We start from the raw sequence: 23103 nt of genomic DNA on the forward strand, positions 1-23103 counted from the left end.
CACCACAAGGCCCAAAAGCCCAAGAGGAAGAAGGTCAATGGCTCAGCCCTAAAGCAGCCTTGACTGAAAAGAGCAATTCCAAATGCATCTCACCACCAATCAGGAAAATCTTCACACATCCAACTCGACTCCGGATCAGTGGGTCAAATAAAGTCAACTGTACTAGACTCTAATGGCCAGACCATTAAGTTCAAGCATCATCATCACCAGGGCTGGTTCCACGAAAATGATCCTGAAACATTTGACTTCCTGGGATAAAAACGAGCCTTCATTGTCTGGCAGAAGGATCCAAGGTCGCAGGTCAAGAAAGCAACATTCCAGCAGCTCAATGCTGATGACCAAAGACAAATCTGGAGGATAAAGGACATGTGGTGGGAAGGGAAAGCCCTCAGGAAGTCCAACAATATGCTGATCATCATGACATGCAAAGATTTGTTGAAGCCACCAGGGCCATCTATAGACCAAGGTCGACGGACAACATCCCCTTCACTCACAGGATGGTGTTTCTCTTATTAAAGATAATACCATCCATCAATGCTGGAAAGAATAGTTTCAATAACTCCTCAACCGTGAATCCACAGTGGCACCCGCTGCTCTCCAGGCTAACCCCCAGTGCCCTGTGGTAGAATCCACTGGTGAACCACCATCGACGGGAGAGCTGAAACAAGTAATCAAACGGATGATAAACAGCAAAGCCTGCGGCCCCGATGGTATTCCAGCTGAGCTCTTCAAAACTTTTTGGGTGGGTGGGCTTTTTGCTCACATCCAGACTCCATGCACTCATCCTACGGATTTAGGAGCAAAAAAATTTCCAACCAGAATGCGACAATTGTAACTATCTTCTAGAAGGGAGCTAAGTCATGCTGTAGGAACTATTGAATTTTTTCCCTCTTGTCCATAGTGGGGTAAATCCTTACACACATTCTCCTGAATCACCTACTTCCTGTGGCTGAGGAAATCCTCCCAGGGACACAGTATGGCTTTAGACCTTCCAGAGGAACCTCGAACATGGTCTCTGCTGCCAGACAAATCCAAGAAAAACGTCAAGAACACCAGGAGCTCTTCATTGCATTCATCGACCTGATCAAGGCATTTGACTCAGTAAATCACGAGGCTTTGTGGAATGTGCCCCATAGATTTGGATGTCCAAGAAACTCCATCACAATCCTGTAACTGTTTCATGATGATATAACTGCAACTGTCTTGAGTGGGAGATCTGAAACAGATACCTTCAAAATCTGGACTGGGGTCAAGCAAGGCTGTGTGATAGGCCCCATAATATTAACAATCTACCTGACAGTGGCTATTCATCTCATCAATAATCAACTGCTCACTGGTGTCAGTATTAAATACTGTCTAGATGGAAAACTCTTTAACCTCAGTCACCTCCGTGCCAAAAACTAAACTGACCACCATAGACATACATGATCTACGGGTGACTGCAGTGTCGTTGCCCACTCTGCACCAGATTTGCAAGCCGCTCTCAATCTCCTCAATTCTGCATACAAGAATCTCAACCTGTCCTTGAATGTTACCAAAACACAACTCACATATCAACTCACATCTGGTCAGCCAAATATTCCACCTCCCCATATATGTTGAAGGAGAGACTCTGGAATATGTTGAGCATTCCCCATACCTTGGCAACCAGTTCTCTCAAAATGCCACCATCGACGAAGAGATCCAACACTGGATCAGCTGTGCCAGCTCAGCCTTCTACAAACTACAGCAACGAGTGTTTGACAGCAAAGACCCCCGCAAGTCAACAAGAGTCCTCGTGTATGGAGCTATTGTCATCACTACAGCCCTGCACTGCAGTGAGTCCTGGACTGTGCATCAGTGACATATCGGACTGGATTTTACAGACGCTGTGGACCCTGCCCCCCTGACTAAAAAGTCAGGGAGAGGACACCCACAACCTTGAAGGCTGGACCGCAACAATTCATGACTGTGAGCAGCGTACATTGCTTTCAGGTGAGATTTCCACCCCTTTCCTTGGAGGAAGTCCTGCCTTGGAGAGCTGGACTGACCAGGAGCAGTGGCCACTGCTGGGACTGTAGGAAGCCTCACCTCAGCAAGGACCTCAGGTAAGTCCGTTTTTGTGAAGGGGTATGAGGTGGCGGGGACTGGGTTCAGGATTCCACAGGGGGAGGATTAAAGTGCTGGGGAATGACCTTTGAGGGGGAGAGGTGCCTCTGATGGCTCCAGGCGCCAGCAAAGGAGGTTCCCCCCGGCTCCCGCTAAACCTGCTGGGCTCCTGCATGGCTGGGGTTCCTCCCCCCGCCGTCCCCCAACCCTACAGTGGGTAAAATACCAGTAGGGGCGTAGTAATGTCCTGAAGTGGCCATTAACAGGCCACCGAAGGGCTTCAAGGCTCAAGAGTGGACATGCTGATTGCACCCCTTCCCCCTCCCCCATTCTGCGTAGAATTTCAGACGGGACAGGGGCCAGTTAGCAGGAAAGCTGCCTACTGGATTTTTCATGCTCCCCCCACCTTCAAATCCACAGCGGGGAGGCATAAAACCCAACCCCTAAGAGCGCCAGTGAAATTCCATCAGCAATGCCACCGCCCTATCCTCCAGACCCAATGGGGGGGACCATCAAACAAACACTAGTGTCCTCCTTGAATCCAGCTCCACAAGCAATCAGGCAAAACTCCTGCAAAATCAACTAGGATGGACTGGACACCGTGTCCAGATGATCGAAAAGCGTCTGCCTCGGCCAAGGTCTTGTTTTCTCAACTCACAAATGGCCAGCGCTCCCAGGGGAGGACAAAGAAAACGCTTCAAGGACACTCTGAAGCTCTCCTAAAGCACGGCCGCATTGAGATTAATGATTGGGCGGAGCTTGCTCCCAATCGTTCAAAATGGCGACAACTTGTCCATCAAGTTGCATCAGGCTTTGAGTCCCAACGTCTTAATGATGAGGCAGATCAGCGGCAGAGAAGGAAAGAAAAGGAAGCAAATCCTGCACTCCGGGTCCCACTACCTCGTGGGACGTCCTGCCCCATGTACCCAAAGATCTGCGGGTCAAGAATCAATCTATTCAGTCACGTGAAGACCTATGGAAGAAACTTGCCACCCCGAGTGGATGTCATCCTCGAATCGAGGGACAGCTGCTACCGAGACACAGTTACTGTAAATCGTGGGGTGTAAGTCGAACGGGTATAAGATGACCCCATTTTTCCAGCCCCATAAATCATACTTTTCCGATACTCGGCATATATAAGTCGACCCACTTTTTCAGCCATGGCATGTTATACTCACGATAGTAGTCAGCCTTAATTTTTCACCCCCATAAATGCCTGTTTTACTCACCGGTACCTTATAGCTGGGTGCAAGGGATCAAGCAGGCAATATGGGCTGTGTTGTGAAGATGTGCAGGAGTTTGAAACGCGCCCACTCTTTGTGTTGGTGGTGGGGGGGCTAATGACATTTCAAAATGGCGACCACCCACACTCACGCCGGCGGTTCACTTTTACACTAAAGTGTAGAAGCCGAGCCCCCTTTTTTGGAGGGATCCCTCGGGACTTCAAAGGTCAACTTCCGTGTCGACACCTATGGTATGACACGTGTGAAAAATATTTGCTCTTCCACGGGATGTGGGTGTCACTGGCAAGGCCAGCATTTGTTGCCCATCCCTAATTGCCCCTGAACTGAGTGGCTTGCTGGACCATTTCAGAGGGCGGCTAAGAATCAACCACATTGCTGTGGGGCCTGGAGACACATGTAGGCCGGACTGGGTAAGGACGGCAGATTTCCTTCCCTAAAGGTCATTAGAAGATAACGCCAACCAGAATACCTTGGCCTGATTTATTTTTCTAATTCTTTCATGAGGTGTGGTTCAGCATTTATCTCCATCTCTAATTGCCCCCTAGAAGGTGGGAGAGAGCCACCTTCTTTCAACTGCTGCAGCCCGAATGGTGAAGGTTGTAACAATGAAGGTTGTAACTTCCTGAACCAATTCAGGGGGCAGTTTAAGAGTTGACTGCATTGCTGTGTGTCTGGAGTGGCATTTTTTTCCCCCCAAAATATATCTTATTTGTAAAATATGTAAAAGTGAATTCCAGACAAAAAAAAAACCAAATTAAATAGAACAGGGAGCGCAATAAAATCCAACTTTTCTCCATACAGCATGTTGGACTCTGAGGTGCCTCAAAACAATTGCAATACTCTTTAATATTTAGAACATACATTCCATGTCAAGCATACAGCTCAAGGGGTTCCACATAGTATCCCGTGCCTCAGTGTACTATGGCTGAAAGGCCTTAGATGGTGGCCTTTTCCCCATGCGCCTTTGCAGCAAGCCTTGGTGCATCCCTCAGCGGGTAGCCCTGGACCGTGGATGTACCAGTCTGCAACACCCACTTATGGACCACTCTTTGCCCTGGGAAGCTAGCAGGTTTCAGGCAGACCAGAGAGCATCTCGCACCAAGCTGATGGCCTTCCAGTGGCAGTTGATGTTTATCTTGATGTGTGCCCTTGTCAACATCCCATGGAGTGGCATATAGGCCACGTCAGCTAAGAGCGGCAGATATCCTTCCCTAAAGGACATGGGTTTAGTTTCATAGTCACCATTACCGACACTGCTTTTTATTCCAGATTTTAATTTAATTTTTATGCTGAATTTATATTACACGCTCGTTAGACCTCAGCTGGAGTATTGTGTACAGTTCTGGGCACTACATTATAGGAAGGATGTGAATGCATTGGAGAGAGTGCAGAAGAGGTTTACGAGAATGGTCCCAGGGATGAGAAACTTCAGCTATGAGGATAGATTGGAGGTGATGGGACTTCTCCTTGGAGAGAAGAAGTCTAAGGGGAGATTTAAAGGGGCTGGATAGAGTAAAGAGGGCAAAGTAGTTCCCACTCGTAAAAAGATCAAGAATGAGAGGGCCCAGATTTAAAGTGATTTGCAAAAGAAGCAGTGTGACGTGAGAATAACCTTTTTCACACAGCGAGTGGTTCGGGTCTGGAATGCACGGCCTGGAAGTGTGGGTGGAAGCAGGTTCAATCGAGGCATTCGAGAGGGCATTAGATGATTATTTGAATAGAAACGATGTGCAGGGGTACGGGCAATGGCACTAGGTCATAATGCTCGTTTGGAGAGCCAGTGCAGACACGATGGGCCAAATGGTCTCCTTCTGTGCCGTTAATGTTCTGTGATTCTGTGATTCTGTGAATTGAAATCCCCCAGGCTGCTATATTGGCATTTGAACGCATGTCTTAGAATCATTAGCCCTAGCCTCTAGGTTACTTGTCCGTGGAACTATTCGACCGTACCACTGGGCTTGTGGAGGACTATAGCTTTAACACTGCCAAAAATGGCTGCCGTTCATGTGACAATACGCACACTGTAACTGGAGCGCATAATTCACTTAATGCCCTCCCCCTCCTAACTTTATGTAAACTACATTTCAGGCAACATCCATAATGTACTGCCTGCTCCTGTTTGTCTTTGAAGGGATTAGTTACCATGGTGACAGATAACATATGGAGCAGGTAATTTGACTGCATTTGCTGTGTGTTCAGAGGTAATTATTAACCAAAACCACTTTAACAATTAACTTCCCGCACAGTGCACTGGAAGTGTGTTTTATTAAATTTTATTTTTCAGAGATTAAACACGAACTGACCATACACACTTCCTCCTGAGGTACAATACAGGCTTTGGGATTCATGCGCTGCCTGGTTTTCCGAAGATTTCCTGGGTTTTCTCACATCCGGACAATTGTAAGCTCCCTCTGCTACCTTGCACGAGCTTTGCGAGCAGGTTATTCAGTTGTAGCGAGGAGGCACATTGCAACCTATCCTGCCCTCCACACACACCTCCACTTACCAGCAGAGGGTCACTGTGAAGTGATCAGGAGTAGCAATCGCAGCTAATTTTATCTTTCAATTCACTAGCACATTAACCTGATGCTTTAAAACGTTGTTTGTTTTACACATTCAATGCCACGATGATTTTGAAACTCTAATGTGCTTTAACAAAAATTGGTACCAGTTAAGTGGCCCGATGGCAATGCATCCCGACTTGGCAGCTCTCCGATCTTGGCTGTGCTGTCAGGTGAAAGATAATTATTCCAATTGAGGCTCGGAGCAGGATGCCTGGCACACAGAAGCCTAGGTTTCATCCCTCCCGACTCTTAACCTCTTCCAGCTCTACAACGATCCGAGATCTCTGCGTTCCTGCCAACTCTGGCCTCCTGTGCAACCCGCACTTGTTTTGCTTCACCGTTGGCAGCCATGTCTTCAGCTGCCTTGGCCCTCAAGGTTGAAATTCCCTCCCCAAACCCCTCTGCCGCTCCTTCTCCATCTCCCCCCTTTAACCTATTTAACACTACCTCTTTGATGACGCTTTTGGTCACCTGTCCTACTATCTACTCCTTTGGCTGGTGTCATTTTTTTTGCCCCCTGCAGACATTTTCCCACATTAAAGGTGCTATATAAATGCAAAGTGTCGACATGGAACGGATTGAGGCACGATGAGGGAATCTAGAATGAGGGCCAGGGTGAAGTACATTATTTCAAGAGGGTTAAAAAATGTTTCCAAGTCACTGTCGTAATGTAGGATACACGGCAGCTAATTTGCGCACAGCAACTCCCAAAAACAGCAATGTGATAATGGCCAGCTAATCTATCTTTAGTGATGCTGATTGAGGGATAAATATTGGTGATAATGCTAGGGACAACTCCCCTGCTCTTTTTCAATGTGGGATCTTTAACATCCACCTGAGAGAGCAGATAGAGCCTGCGGGTTAATGTCTCTTCCGAAAGACTGCACCTCCAACAGGGTTGCACTCCTGCAGCAATGCACTGGAGTGTTAGCCTAGATTTTGTTGTCAGTTCTTGAACCCCCCCGAGAGGCAAGAGCACTACGGACTGAGCAACAACGGATATCTATTGGGATCGTTCCAAGGTTGAAGTCGGTGCTCTGAAATAAAAGAACATCAGGAGGCATTTAGTCTCTTGGGTCCTTTTTGGCATTCACTCCATATCCTCGGTCCCTGCACTTCTAGGCTGAATGTGAGCCGATCTCCGCTCCTCAGTCTGAGATCCTTGATTGCCTCTCGGCCACCTTTTCGATGCACATGAAATAAACAATCAGATTGGTTTAAACCCTCCATTCTCAATTTCGCAAGTCACTGCCGACCACCACTCCCCGCCACCCCACCCTTTGCCCACTCCGGCCAGTGCATCGTCCCTTCTTATCCAGATTCTCATTCAAGGTGCTCATTGGTTGCAAGGTGCTTGGGGGCATCCTGAGATTGCGAAAGACGCTATTATAAACACAAGTCTTCCTTTTATTTCTTTTTCTATCTTTCGATGAGCCCATCTTTCTTTCTCTCTTGAATTATCTTGCAGTCAGTGCAGCCTGATTCTGCTGTCATGGTGCAATATTCCTGTAGCTGCACAGAACACAATAAAATCTTATATTGCAGGGCTTAAAGCTGCAACTGGGAAACCATTCGAAATATACTGAACCATTGCCTCCAGGTAAAGCGTACCCTCCGACATCAATCTGAAGGATGATTGAGGACAATGGTTGTTAATGAGTGGGGAAGGTCATTTTAAAGAGTGTTACCCTCAGGAGGATTGGGTGGTGCAGCACCTTACCACCCCCACCTCCGCCCTTTCACATACGGGATGTGGGTTCAAATTCCACCCATGAAAGGTTACAAATAGCAGTTAATGAGTTGGGAGGGTCTAACCCAGGGCTAAGCTTGGATTCGGTTTTGCTGGCATGAAGGTCTGATTATTTCTTCATAGTTTCCACGCATGAATTAGAGCAACGTCACTTCCTATAAGGTCTGAGGTCTGTGGCCAACAGAAAGCTATCCCAGTTAGCTCTGCATTTAAAATCCCACAGAACAGGTGGGTTGTCCTTATGTATAGAAAATGGAAAAATGTAAGGAGCATTTCTGAGATTGGGTTGGTACACAGTGTTGAGGTTGAGTGGGGGTGGTGTGAGGAGGAGGGGGGGGGCTTCATTCTGCATGAGTAGTGCTGCAAAACACTTCACAGGAACGGTAGCATAGTGGTCATGTTCGTTGGTTGGTGGTGTATCTCCTTCCCAAAATGTTGATTGTCATGATCTCCACGTCTGTTCTATTCTGTGCTGCCCTTACACATTCCACAAAAGTCAACTGCATCCAATCCATTATATCCATCATCCAATTTCTCCTCTGCTTCCTGCTCCCATGTTTTCCATTGATCTTTCCCTCTGATAAATGTCTTTGTCTCCCGTCTGCTCTGATGATGTGACTGACGTGTTACGTCTTCCTCTCTTTGATGTTTGATGTTATACACTAATTTAGACTTTTTTCCAGCCATTTCCAGCACTTACTCATTGGTCTTCCTGTCTATGTAGGATATTTAGAACATCTTGAATGCATTCAGCTTATCATACGAACATACGAATTAACAGTAGGAGTAGGCCATTCGGTCCCTTGAGCCACTCCGCCATTCAATAAGATCATGGCTAATCTGATTGTGGCCTCAACTCCACATTCCCACCTACCCCCTTGTTAATCAAGAATCTTTCACCCCCTTGTTAATCAAGAATCTATCTACCTCTGCCTTAAAAATATTCAAAGACTCTGCTTTCACCACCTTTTGAGGAAGAATATTCCAAAGACTCATGACCCACTGAGAGAAAAAAATTCTCATCTCTGTCTTAAATGAGCGACCCCTTATTTATAAACAGTGACCCCTGGTCCTAGATTCTCCCACAAGAGGAAACGTCCTCTCCACATCGACCCTGTCAAGACCCCTCAAGATCTTATACGTTTCAATCAAGTCACCTCTTACTCTTCTAAACTCCAGTGGATATAAGCCTAGCCTGCCCAACCTTTCCTCATAAGACAACCCGCCAATTCCAGGAATTAGTCTAGCAAACCTTCTCTGAACTGCTTTCAACATATTTCCACCCTACCTTAAATAAGGTGAGTAATACTGTACACAGTACTCCATATGTCATCCCACCAATGCCATGAAACTGAAGCATAACCTCCTTACTTTTGTAATCAATTCCCCTCGCAATAAATGGTAACATTCTATTAGCTTTCCTAATTACCTGCTGTACCTGCAAACTAACCTTTTGTGATTCATGCACTAGGACATCCAGATCCCTCAATAATCTCTTTGTTTGCTGACCATATTGCCAAGCGTATAACATGTTTCTGGGCTAGTAATTCTAGACACCTAGAGGACTAATGACCTCGTGACATGAGTTGAAATCCCACTATAGCAGCTGAAAAATTTAAATTCACTTAATTCAATAAATTTGGAGTTAAAAAGCTAGTATCAGTAATGGTGATCATGAAACTGCCAGATTGTCCAAAAAAAAACCTCATCTGGTTCACTAATATCCTTAAAAGGAAAATAATCTGCTGTCCTTACCTGGTCTGGCCTATCTATAAATCCTGATTAATAGCAATGTGGCTGTCTCTGAAATGCCCTTCCAATCCACTACCAAAACTACAATCCACACAGGCTGCAGTGGTTCAGGCCACATCTGGAATACAGTGTGCAGTATTGGTCTCCTAATTTAAGGAAGGATGTAAATGTGTTGGAAGAAGTTCAGAGAAGGTTTATTAGACTAATACATGGAAAAGGAAGGTAAAAACAAAAAACTACTGCGGATGCTGGAAATCCAAAACAAAAACAGAATTACCTGGAAAAACTCAGCAGGTCTGGCAGCATCGGCGGAGAAGAAAAGAGTCGACGTTTCGAGTCCTCACGACCCTTCAACAGAACTTCTGTTGAAGGGTCGTGAGGACTCGAAACGTCGACTCTTTTCTTCTCCGCCGATGCTGCCAGACCTGCTGAGTTTTTCCAGGTAATTCTGTTTTTGTTATGGAAAGGAAGGGTTGTCTTATGAGGAAAGGTTGGACAGGTTAGGCTTGTATTTGCTGGAGTTTAGAAGAGTAAGAGGTGACTTGACTGAAACATATAAGATCCTGAGGGGTCTTGACAGGGTGGGTGTGAGAAGGATGTTTCCTCTTGTGGGAGAATCTAGAACTGGGGTCACTGTTTAAAAATAAAGGGTTGCCCATTTAAGATAGGGATGAGAATTGTTTCTCTCAGAGGGTCATGAGACTTCGGAACTCTTCCTCAAAAGGCAGTGTAAGCAGAATCTTTGAATATTTTTAATGCAGAGGTAGATAATAGATTCTAATAAGCAAGGGGGTGAAAGGTTATTGGGGGTAGGTGGGGATGTGGGGTTGAGGTTACAATCAGATCAGCCATGATCTTATTGAATGGCGGAGCAGGCTCGAGGGGCCGAGAGACCTACTCCTGCTCCGAATTCATATGTTCGTATGAAGGTGGCTCACTTCCTGGGGGGCAGTTAGCGATAGTTAATAAATACAGGCCTTGTCAGTGACCCCCGCATCCCATGAATGAATTTTTAAAAAGCCCGTTCTTGGCGCTGAACTCTCCAGTGTTGATGTCCCTTGCCTTTAAAACAACAAAATGAGTCAATAATAAATATACATTAAACTTTGGAGTTTCATTTCTTCAGATTATCTGGGGATGTGCAATATTGCGAATGTTCTCTGTTCCATCCTCACACATTAATTAATCTGTTAATGGGTTAATGAGTGAGTTAAAATGTCACAGACAGGGCCTGGCATGAATGCATTAACCGATAGGCTGTAAACAGCCAGCAGAAAGAATAAATTCAAAGCCTGGCCCCAACACATAAACTAACAGGCAGCTCCACTAGCCACGTGTACCTTATAAAACTGCAGAAGCTCATTGGATATGTAAGTGTGAGTGTTGCATACTTGCATGCATAGCAGGTTTATTTAAGGGCAGGGTCTATCAGTGGGACATGCTGATGGAAAACAGGGTAAGAACATACTGAGGATTCGTGCGCTGTGTCAAGTGCAGTTGGCCACTAGAACAACCTGACTGAGCTTGGACTGTGAGACCCTTACAGACTGTCAATCATTTGGAGTGACACATATTCATTGTGAATTGATCCAGTTTTTTTTTAGTATGCCTTATTCTGAATAACTCAACAGATTAACTGAATCAATCTCAGTCAAACATTTCCTCAAAGCTAGCCATGGCCTACTGGGTCACAATCCTGTCTTGAATCAGAAGGTTGTGGGTATTAGACCCATGAGAAAATAAATTAAGTCTGACACTCCCAGTACAGTACTGAGGGAGTGCTGCCCTGTTGGAGTTGCTGCTGTTTGAATGGGACATTGAACTGAGACCCCGCCTGTCCTCTCAAGTGTACCTATAGGATCCTATGGCTTTATGTTGAGGAGGAGCAGAGGAGTTCTCTCTGCTGTTCTAGCCAATTTTTTTTTAAAACAACATCACTATAAATAGATGATCTCATTGTCATCATGTTGTTGTTTGTGGGGCCTTGTTGTGAATATGTTGGCTGCCACACTTCCTACATTACAACAGTGATTATGCTTCCACAAAGTACTTCATTAGCTGTAAAGTGCTTTGGGATGTTCTGAGTTCATAAAAGGTGCAATGGAAAGTCTCTTGTGTCGGCTTACAGCACAGGAGGAGGCCATTCTGCCCACGGTGCCTATTCTGGCTCTTTTAAAGAGCTGTTCAGTTAGTCTCATTCCCCTGCTTTATCCCCCTCAACCCTGCAAATCTTTTCCTATTCAAGTATGTATCCAATTCCCTTTTGAAAGTTATTGAATCTGCTTCCATAACCCTTTCTGGCAGTGCATACCACACCATCCACACCATCATAATTCACTGTGCAAAAGAAAATTCTCCGAATCTCACCTCTCTGCTTCTTTTGCCAATTATTTAAAATCTTGAATATTGCTGAAAAGGGAGGCAAGTTGCCGAAGCTTTTCATCTTGCACTCATCAGGACAAGTGCAAGAATGCCAAATTTCAAACACCCATAACAATTTATACTACAGGAGAAAAGGGTGTTGATTGGCTGACAAGTCGACTCTGGTTGGCCAGGACATTGCCATAGAGAAAGCAATGGGAAACTATAGGCTCCCCATGTGTAAGTCAAAAAAGGCACAAGGTTTGAACATATTCCTTTTGTTTGCAGAGAATGGTCTCTGCATGTTGTTTCCAGCAAGTTTAAATGAGCCACGTGACAAGCTCAACCTATTATCTTAAATTGGTTGTTAGTGTAGCTATTAGCGCATTTTAAATCTGTGTCCTTTGGTCATTGACCCTCCTGTCAGTGGAAACAGATTTTCCCGAGCTACTCTATCAGAACACTTCATAATTTTGAACCCCTGTTGTAAGAGCTGGCAACCTTTGCTAAATCCACTAATAAAACCTGTCGAGACAGAGGGTTGGCCTTCTCACCGATAATGATGAAAATGAGTTTGAAACTTTAATCACCAATTGCACTCTCCCGGGAATAAATGGGCGGTTGGGGGGGGGAGGGGGGGGGAGAAAAATCAGATTGTACTTCTTTAAATCACACTTTCAACATACAATTTTTGGTCTGAAAAATTTAGTGGCTAAGGACTATGGGGAAAAAGCAGAAGAGTGGCAATAGATGACTTGCTCTTTCGGAGGGCTAGCACAGTCACGCCGGGCTGAATGACCTCCTTTGGTGCTGTAACCATTCTATGATTCTATTGCAAACCCTCTTGAAAACAGGGCTGTCAGGTGCAAAAGCACACAGGTTGTAGTCCAAAATAAAAAGCTCCCTCTATTAAGTGCTTCTGGCTGCTTTGTTTGTCATTGCGTTGGCAGCTTGGAGACTGAGTGAATATAGCAGATCCAGGCCAGTAGCATTAGCCCTGAGCAGAGACACCTGCGAATTTCATTTATTGATATTCTGTTAAGCCGTTGTCTGTGTAGGCACCGACGACGTAGGCAGGATGAGGAAGGAGGCTCTGCATAGTCAGTATGAAGAGCCAGGCACCAAATTAAGAAGCAGAACCTAATGGTAATAATTTCTGGAGCAAATTGGCATAGGAAAAATAAGATTAGAGAAATGAATGCATGGCTCAAAGGCTGGTGAGGGAGAAGTGGGTTCCAATTTGTGGGGCACTGGCACCATTATAGGGGAAAGCGGGATCTGTACCATTGGGATGGTCTACACCTGAACTGTGCTGGGGCTGGTGTCCTCACGAGCTGCCTAACTAGGGTTGTAGAGAGGGTTTAAACTGAACAGTGGGGACAAGGGATCAAATTTGAAAAGATGTGGTAAACCAAAGAGTACAGACAAGGCAAGAGAGACAGGTATTGATATGGTAAATGATAAACAGACTGTGACAGTAAGGGACAGAGAGTTAAAATCTAAGAGTAAATCAGCAGATAAGGCTAGACGCTACAAAAATAATAAAAGGACAAAACTAAAGGCTCTGTATCTAAACAAACATAGCATTCAAAGCAAAACCGATGAACTGATAATGTAAATAGAAATAAATAAATACAATCTGATAGCCATTACATAGACATAGCTACAGGATGACATAGATTGGGACCTGAATATTGAAGGGCTTTGTTAATTAATGATGGTATTAGCACATTAGAGAGGGATGACGTAAGTTCAGGAAAGCAGGATGTAGAAGTGTTTTGGGTTGAGATGAGGAATGATAAATGCAAGAAGCCACTTGTGAGAGAGGTGTACAGACCCCCTAATTGTAACTACTCAGTACTATAGAGCATAAAGGAAAAGATAATGGGAGTTGCCAGAAAGCTACATCAATAACCATGGGGGATTTTAATCTACATATAGACTGGAAAAATAAGATGGGCAAAGGCAGCATAGAAGGTAGAATGTTTTCGGGATAGTCTGGAGCCAACCAGAGAGCAGGCTCTACTAGAGCTGGTATTAAGCAATGAGATAGGGTTAATTGATAACCTCCTAGTGAAGGCACCCCTAGGTAGCAGCGATCATAATATCATTGAATTTTACATTGATTTTGAGGGAGAAACGAGTATGTCCAAGACTAGTGTTTTAAACTTAAGTAAGGGCGATTATGAGGGCATGAAAGCAGAGCTAGCTAAAGCGAACTGGCAAATGAGGTTAAGGGATATGTCAATATAAGTTCAGTGACAGACATTTAAAGGGATATTTCAGAATACACAGAACATATACATTCCAATGGGAAAGAAAAATTCCAAGGGGAGGGCCCACCATCTAAAAAAGTTAAAGACAGTATCAAAATTAAAGAAGAAGCATATAATTATGCAAAGACAGGTGGCAGGTCAGAAGATTGGAAAGAATATAAAGAACAGCAAAGAATGACAAAAAGATTAATAAGGAGGGAAAAACTAGAGTATGAGGGGAAAGCGAGCCAGTAATATAAAGATGGATATTAGGAGTTTCTATAGATATTTAAATAAGAAAAGAATTAACAAAGCGAGCATTGGTCAGATCAACCGTGATCTTATTGAATGACGGAGCAGGCTCGAGGGGCCGAGTGGCCTACTCCTGCTCCTAATTCATGTGTTTGTATGTTTGTATGTACATTGTGGGATATACTTTACAGCAGTGGAGGGGATGGGCCTCTCGATCACTGTCCTGAGTGAAGTCCAGTCAGGTAAACTGACGCGTGTTGCAGAAATTCCATGTCTCTCTGACATCAATCCAACCCCTCCCTATCTCTGTAATCTCCACCGGCTGCGCAACTCTGAAAGATCAGCCATCCTCCATGCATCCTCCATGCATCCCCACTTCCTACCCTCTGCTATGGGCAGCCAATGCTTTAGCTGTTTAAGAAAGACAAATGTACACGTCGCCTTTCACGACTTCAAAATGTCCGAAAACACCTTATGTTGTCACTGTTGTGATGTAGTAAGCATCTAGATTCACACCTCTGAAATTAGCTCCCTAAAGATATCTGCCTTTGTATCTCTCTCTCTCCTCTGAGAAAAGGACCTACCTCTTTGACCAAACCTTTAGTCACCTGCCCTATTATCGCCTTCTTGTCTCAGTGTCAATTTTTAACTGACTATACTCCTGTGAAGCACTTCAGGTCGTTTCACTATATTCTAGGCGCTATATAAATGTAACTTCTTGTTGATCCTATGGAGGATCTAACATGGGTCGTCATGCGTCAACGAAGCAGCTTTTGGCTCTGGCTGGTCTCTGCTCCCACCCATGGCCAGAAGACATGGGCCATCTCCAGCCATTTGTTGGCTGCTGCTGGAGTCTCGGTGCTGCCCCCTCTGGCTGTTTTTACACAGTACTGGTGCCTGAAGCTCTCGCTATCATGTAACATGAAGGCAGCAACTGGTTAGTCTCAAAGTCGTAGATGAACGGCAACTCCATTCAATACAGTTAATCTGTAAGCAGTCTTGTTGCTTTTTGTCTGTCATGCAGTGTCTAAGGGTCATAGGAACCTAGGCACAAGAGGAGGTGATAATAGGACAGGTGACTAAAGGTTTGGTCAAAGAGGTAGGTTCTTTCCTCAGAGGAGACAGAGGTAGAAAGGCAGATATCTTTAGGAAGCTAATTTCAGAGGTGCGAGTCTAGATGCTTCCTACATCGCAACAGTGACAACATGAGGTGTTTTGGGGTCATGTACAAGCCTGTTCCACCTTTCACTTCAATCATGCTTGATATGTATCTTAACTCCATGACCCACCTTTAGTTCTATAGCCCTTGATACCCTTGTCCAACTAAAACCTGTCAATCTCAGTTGTGAAATTGTCAGTTGACCCCCAGCCTCATATGTTTTTGGGGCAGAGAGCTCTAAATTTCCACCCCCCCCCTTTGTGTGAAGAAGTGCTTCCTGACATCCCCCCGAATTCCCCGGCTCTGATTTTAAGGTTATGTCCCCTTGTTCTGGACTCGCCCTCCAGGAAAACTAGTTTCTCTCTACTGACTGTCAAATCCTTTAATCGTCTTAAGTACATCAATTAGATTTACCCTTAATTCTTTATACTTGAAGGAATACAAGACTAGTCCATGCAAAGTGCCCTCATAATTTAACCCTTATAGCCCCTATTCTAATGTTGGTGACAGGGAGGTCTTGTGGTGCAGTGGGGTAATGTCTCTGCCCCTGGGCCAGGAACCCAGGGTTCAAGTCCCATTTCAGGACTTGATGGCCATGGAAAGTGTGTGCATAACATGTCCAAGCAGGTCGTTTATCAGTCTGTAAATCCTTCCAATATGCCTGATGGCAGGAGGTAAGAGTGGGAGAGTTTCCTGGTCAGCCATACCACAGAAGGCAACAGCAAACCACTGCAATACTTTGCCAAGCATAATCATGGGCCAATCCAATGGAAGTCCATAGTTGCCAACACCCTCATAGGGGTGTAGTACCTAGAGGAGGACTGATGTGGACATGCATGGATGCTGAGGATGGTTTAAGATGTGTTTCTGTTAAGATGTTCTGTCCTCTCACTGTTGGGTATAAACAACACAGCCTGCAAGGACCTGATGGCTTTGTAGATGTGGGACTGCTGCTAAATTAAGGCAAACTAGGTGCAAGGAATTGTAATGGGCTCTCCAGGGAGTCAGTTAGCCTATAATAAAACAGCATCTTAAGCCTACTTCCCAATTCCTTTTGTTGGCAGAGAACAGGTCCTGTGCATGAATGTACGTTGGAGCTTGGGGAGCCTATAGTTCCCCGTTGCTTTCTCATGGCAATGCCCTGGCCAATCAGGTTTGACTTGTCAACCAATCAGCACCCTTTCCTCCTGTAGTATAAGTTGTTGTGGTCATTTGAAATTTGGCATCCTTGCATTTGTCCTGAGTGCAAGATGAAAAACCTCAGCCACATGTCTCTCTTTTCAGCAATATTCAAGAAATGATAATGCAGCAACATCAGTGATATATTCTGGGAGAGATCATGATATCCAGAAAAGTGGTATAATTTGCCTCAAATATAATTATGTGACAATAGTTCCACTTGTTGCACTGAACCATGTTCAACCTACATGCAAAACAAGTGTAACAGATCATTTCCATGTAAAGTTATGTGCACTGGCGGGGGAGGGGAAACGAGTAGCAGGCAGTCAAATGTCAGAGACTGCAATGCTCACAGGTAAATTCGCAGGTTAAATAGGGTTGCCAACTCTGGTTGAACATTACCCTGGAGGGTGCATCACATGACCACCTATCTCTGAACGTCCGCTCCCCACTCCTCTGTCATTGGCTGCCCAATGCATCCATCGTCATGACACACTGACCTCCAGCAGTCAAATAAGAAGCAGACAGGCTCTTTGTTACCTCATTGGGTGGTGCCCGATCATAGATTTTTGTTCAATAAGTGTGTCAAGGGATATGGAACAAAGGCAGGAAAACAGCAGGTCAGAGACTGGGAATCCTGTGGCAAGTAACTCACCTCCCGACTCCCAAAGCCTGTCCACCATCTACAAGGCACAAGCCAGGAGTGTGATGGAATACTCCCCACTTGCCTGGATGAGTGCAGCTCCCACAACACTCAAGAAGCTCAACACCATCCAGGACAAAGCAGCCCGCTTGATTGGCACCGCACCCACAAACATTCACTCCCTCTACCACCAACGCACAGTGGCAGCAGTGTGCACCATCTACAAGAGGCACTGCAGCGACTCACCAAGACTCCTTCGACAGCACCTTCCAAACTCACGACTCTGCCACCTAGTAGGGCAAGGCCAGCAGACACATGGTGTTATGTTCCTTCTGTCGGATCGCTTTGCCCGTGAACACAGTTGCACGCCTATCTACTGGTGGGTAAGTTGGCCAGCAATATACTGCAGACGCAGGGACCAATATAAGATGAAGCACATGTTGTTTATTAACACAAGTAACAGAGCACTAACACCATGTGTGCTTCTCCAACCAGCCCCTATTCTAAACTACTGATCAACATTGTAGCCCACGCTACACAGCCATTGGGTAATACCGTCACGTGGTCAATCTGCTCACATTCTCTTAAAGATGTATTGCACCTCAGATTCCCACACATGGGAACACTACCACCTGCAAATTCCCCTCCAAACCACTCACCATCCTGACTTGGAACTATATCGCCGCTGCTGCTGGGTCAAAATCCTGGAACTCCCTCCCTAGCAGCGCTGTGGATGCACCTACTCCACATGGGCCACCTTCTCAGGGGGCAAGTAGGGACGGGCTACACATGCTGGCCTAGCCAGGGAAGCTCAAACTTACATGAAAGAATAAATTTGTAAAGAAATGAAGTGAGGGAGGCAGATCAGCCATGAATGGTGGAATAAACTTGAGGGGCTGAATGGCCTCCTCCTCTTCCTAATGCTCCCAAGTCACACTGCTTGAAAAAACGTGGCTAAACCCTCTGGGCTGAGGTAAGTAGGTGGGGTGTGTCCCCATGCTTGGAGGTAACGTGTCATCTGCTTCAGGTTAAACAGAGGCTCTGTTATCAGCCTGGCTTCCTCTGTAGTTGAACTCCAATACTCTTTACATATGGCACTGGGTTTCTACACTTGTCAAGCACAGGCCCTAAAACGTAATGTCATTGTACTGTGTCAGTGAAGAACTCCATGCCTGTCACTCTAAACAATCTTGGTTACACAGGGAACAGCAGCAGGTCCTGGCCCTCACTCACACACAGTCACAATGCCCCTGATGCAGCAGCTTTCTTTCAGATTAGATCAGCCAATTGTTGCCTGAAGGATGCTTTTTTTAAAAAATAATATAGTGGCTTCTCTGCTGCGCCCGCATTGTGGTAAAGATTGTGCATTTGCTCTGCATTATAATTAAATAATGAGACAGGTTTTGTTCCTGTGCTGTGCAGCCTCAGGCTTTGGGCCCCACTTAAAAGCAGGTGCTGCTTTGCATTGTTCTGACACTTAAAGGGGACGCTCGGCGTCCATAGAATAGGTTCATACATCCCCGAAGGAGGCCATTTGGTCCATCGCACTATTTTTTTCCCTCTACGACCTCCCTGCCGCCTCACCTGAAAGATTTGTCGCTTTGCCAGAAAGCTGTTTCGAGGTTGCTAGAGGACGAATCCCAACCCTGAGCCAGAAGTAATTTAATGACGATTGACGATGATACTGTGAAGCACCTTGGGACGCGTTAGTACTTCAAAAATACTTTATAAACGCAGGTTGTTGCTGCAGTGGTGTAAGTGAAGTATTAGCTGATACAAATGGAGTGAACTTGGGTTATTCATAACAAACTAGGCCAAAAAGGACTGAGAATGTATTTTAAAACTGGTAAAAAAAAAACTTAAAACTGATAAACTTAAAACTCCCATGGCCCCTGCAAATGTTGCCTTTTCAAATGTAATTAATTCCCTTTTGAGTTTCTTTTCTCAACAGGTGATAATTATTTGGAATAATGTCCCAGGTAAGGGAGGAGGTCCTTGTGGTGGAGTGGGTAGCATCCCTGCCTCTGACCCAGAAGCTTCCAGTTCAAGTCTCACCTCAGGACTCGATGACCAAGGAAGGATTTACAGGTTGATAGCTGAGGGGAGGAGGTGGCGTAGTGGTATTGTCACTGGACTAGTGATCCAGAGACCCAGGGTAATCCTCTGGGGACCTAGGTTCAAATCCTGTTATGGCAGATGGTGGAATTTGAATTCAATTAAAAATTTGCAATTAAATGTCTAATAATGACCATGAAACCATTGTTGAAAAAACTCCATCTGGTTCACTGATGCCCATTTAGGGAAAGAAACCTGCTGGCCTATGTGTCTCTCCAGACCCACAGAAATGCAGTTGACCCTCTTATCTTAAAATGCCACCTGAGCAAGGGCAATAAATGCTGCTGTAGCCAGTGACACCCACATCCCATGAATGGATAATGGCCTTGTTAGGCCACCAAGTCTCTGAGGTGGGAATTGAACCAGGATCATCTGACTTAAGTGGCATGGACACTACCCACTGCATCATAAGAACTCCATAGGAAGAAGCATTACCCATTGGGGTAATATGCGTTTGAAATTCCTCTCTCTCTCTCTCTGCTATTTATCATGTTTCTTAACCTTGGTTAAAATAAGACAGCACAAAGATAAATAAATGCCCATATGTCAATGGCCCCTGACTGATCTCAGGTCCCATCTTTGGATTGCTGTTGAGGTTAGTAGAGGCAAATAATATGTTAGCTCTTTTTTCAAAGGGATTGAAGTGTAAGAGTAAAGAAGTCTGATTACAATTATACAGAGCATTGGTAAGGCCACATCTGAAGCAATGTGTACAGTTTTAGTCTCCTTACCAAAGGATGGATTTACTTGCCCTAGAGGGAGTATAATGAAGGTTCACTAGATTGGTTCCTGGGATGTGAGGATTGTCCTGTGAGGGGAGATTGAGTAGCCTGGGCCTATTCTCCCTGGAGTTTAAAAGAACGAGAGGTGATCTAACCGAAACATATCACATTCTTAAGGGGCTTGAGAGGGTAGATACTGAGAAAGTGTTTCCCCTATTGGCTGGGTAATCTAGAGCACAGGGTCACCATCTCAACAAGAGGGCAATAATAGTAGAAGACTTCAACTATCCTAATGTCAACTGGGATTCAAACAATATAAGGGGCACTGAGGGAGAAAAATTCATGCAGTGTGTCCAGGGAAATTTTTTCAACCAATTAGTGACAAACCCAAGGAGAGGAGATGCAATTCTAGACCTAGTCTTGGGGAACAAAGAAGGGCAAGTGGGTGAAGCGACAGTTGGCGACCATATCGGGGACAGTGATCACAATTCAGTTAGATTTAGCATTACCATGGAAAAGGACAGAGACAAGGCAGGAGTAAAAGTCTTGAACTGGGGGAAGGCAAATTTTGCAGAAATGAGAAGGGACTTGGCTGAGGTGGACTGGACAGCACTGCTGGAGGATATAACAGTGGGAAATCAGTGGGAAGCACTAAAAAGCGAGATCCCAATTGTACAAAGTAGACGTCCCCTACAAAAATAAGAGTGGTACTGCCAAATCTAGAGCCCCCTGGTTGTCTAGAGGAATACAAGGGAAGATCAAACAGAAAAAGAAAGCGTACGATAGGCACAAAGAACTAAGCACTGCAGATAGCCTAGATGAATATAGGAAGTGCAGGGACGAAGTAAAAAAGAAATAAGGAAATCAAAGAGAGGGCATGAAAAAAGATTAGCAAGTAAAGTTAAAGATAACCCAAAGATGTTTTACCAATACATTAATGCTAAAAGGTTAGTTAAGGAAAAAGTGGGACCTATCAGAGATGAAGATGGAAACTTGTGTGTTGATGCAGAGGCTGTGGGAAGGGTTTTGAATGAATATTTTGTCTCCGTATTTACAAAGGGAAGGGAGGATATAGATATAGTAGTCCAGGAGGAACACTGTGAGATATTGGACGAGATAGTCATAAAGAGAGAGGAAGTACTCGAAGGGTTGAAATCCTTGAAAGTTGATAAGTCACCAGGGCCAGATGGATTGTTTCTGAGGCTGCTGAAGGAAGTCAGGGAGGAGGTAGCAGATGCTCTGAGGATGATTTTCCAATCTTCACTAGATACAGGGGAGGTACCAGAGGACTGGAGAAATGCGAACGTAGTTCCATTGTTTAAAAAGGGATCAAAGGAAATGTCAAACAATTATAGGCCAGTTAGTCTTACATCAGTGGTGAGCAAATTAGTAGAATCAGTCCTGAGAGATAGGATTAACTGTCATGTGGAAAGGCATGGACTAGTCAGGGATGGTCAGCATGGATTTGTTAAAGGAAGGTCTTGCCTCACAAATTTGATTGAGTTCTTTGAGGAAGTGACAAGAAGGGTTGATGAAGGTAGTGCAGTGGATGTTGTGTACATGGATTTTAGCAAGGCATTTGACAAGATCCCACATGGCAGATTGGTCAGGAAAGTAAAAGACCATGGGATTCAGGGCAATGTGGCAAACTGGATAAAAGGTTGGCTTTGTAACAGGAAACAAAGGGTAATGGTCGATGGATGCCCTTGCGAATGGAAAGTTGTCTCAAGTGGTGTTCCACAGGGCTCGGTGTTGGGACCCTTGCTGTTTGTGTTATATATTAACGATTTGGACGTGAACGTGGGGGGCACGATTGGGAAATTTGCAGATGTCACAAAGATTGGCTGAGTAGTGGATAATGTAGAGGATAGCCATAATCTCCAAAACGATATAAATGGGTTGGTGGAGTGGGCGGTAAAGTGGCAGATGGATTTTAACATAGAGAAGTGTGAGGTTATACATTTAGGGAGGTCAAACAGTTACAGGCATTACAAAATAAATGGGAATATACTAAGAGGGGTAGATGAAGTGAGAGATCTTGGCGTACAAGTACACAGGTCCCTGAAGGCAGCAGTTCAAGTAGACAAGGTTGTAAAGAAGGCATATGGAATGCTCTCCTTCATTGGCAGAGGTATAGAATATAAAAGTAAGGATATAATGTTGGAATTGTATAAAACACTAGTGAGGCCACAACTGGAGTATTGTGTGCAGTTCTGGTCACCACATTACAGGAAGGACGTAATAGCTCTGGAGAGAATGCAGAGGAGGTTTACAAGAATGTTGCAAGGGTTAGAAAAGTGTAGCTACGAGAAGAGATTGGATAGGTTGGGGTTATTTTCCTTAGAACAAAGAAGGCTGAGAGGTGGCTTGATTGAGGTGTACAAAATTATGAGGGGAATAGATAGAGTGGACAGGATAAAATTGTTTCCCTTGGTGGAGAATTCCAGAACCAGGGGACATAGATTCAAGATAAGTGGCAGAAGGTGTAGGGTGGACATGAGGAAGAACTTTTTTACGCAGAGGGTACTGGGTGTCTGGAATTCGCTGCCCAAGTTGATGGTTGAGACTCTAAACTCTTTTAAAAAATACCTGGATCTGCACCTTAAGTGCTGTAAGCTGCAGGGCTATGGGCCGGGTGCAGGAAGGTGGGATTAGAAAGGGCACCTGGGTGTCCTCGGGCTGGCATGGACAAGATGGGCCGAATGGCCTCCTTCTGTGTTGCAACTTTTCTGTGGTTCTATGGTTCTATAAGGGGGCAGCCATTTCGGACTGAGATATGGAGTATTTTCTTTACTCAAAGAGTTGTGAATTTTTGGAATTCAAGAAGAAGGCCCACTACCACCACCTTCTCAAGGGCAACATGGAATAAGCGTGAGGGCCACATCTCAAGAATGGGTTTAAAAAAAGCAAATTGCGCCTGCTTTCCAAAAATTTCCTGCAGAGCTAAAACAACGCAAGGTGATTGATGGAACCATGGCGCCACCTGCAGGACGATGCTGCTTATTCTCCAAGGAATTTC

At 45.0% G+C, this 23103-nt stretch overlaps 1 protein-coding gene across 1 annotated transcript in view; it reads left to right on the forward strand.

Moving 5' to 3' along the window:
* LOC144686318 (beta-crystallin A2-like) overlaps positions 1-23103 on the forward strand; it is a 53289-nt gene that overhangs the window by 18185 nt on the left and 12001 nt on the right. The gene's annotated exons all lie outside the window — the stretch shown is intronic.

This window comes from Cetorhinus maximus, chromosome 11, assembly GCF_964194155.1.
Source record: "Cetorhinus maximus chromosome 11, sCetMax3.hap1.1, whole genome shotgun sequence".
In the NCBI taxonomy this organism is placed as follows: domain Eukaryota; kingdom Metazoa; phylum Chordata; class Chondrichthyes; order Lamniformes; family Cetorhinidae; genus Cetorhinus; species Cetorhinus maximus.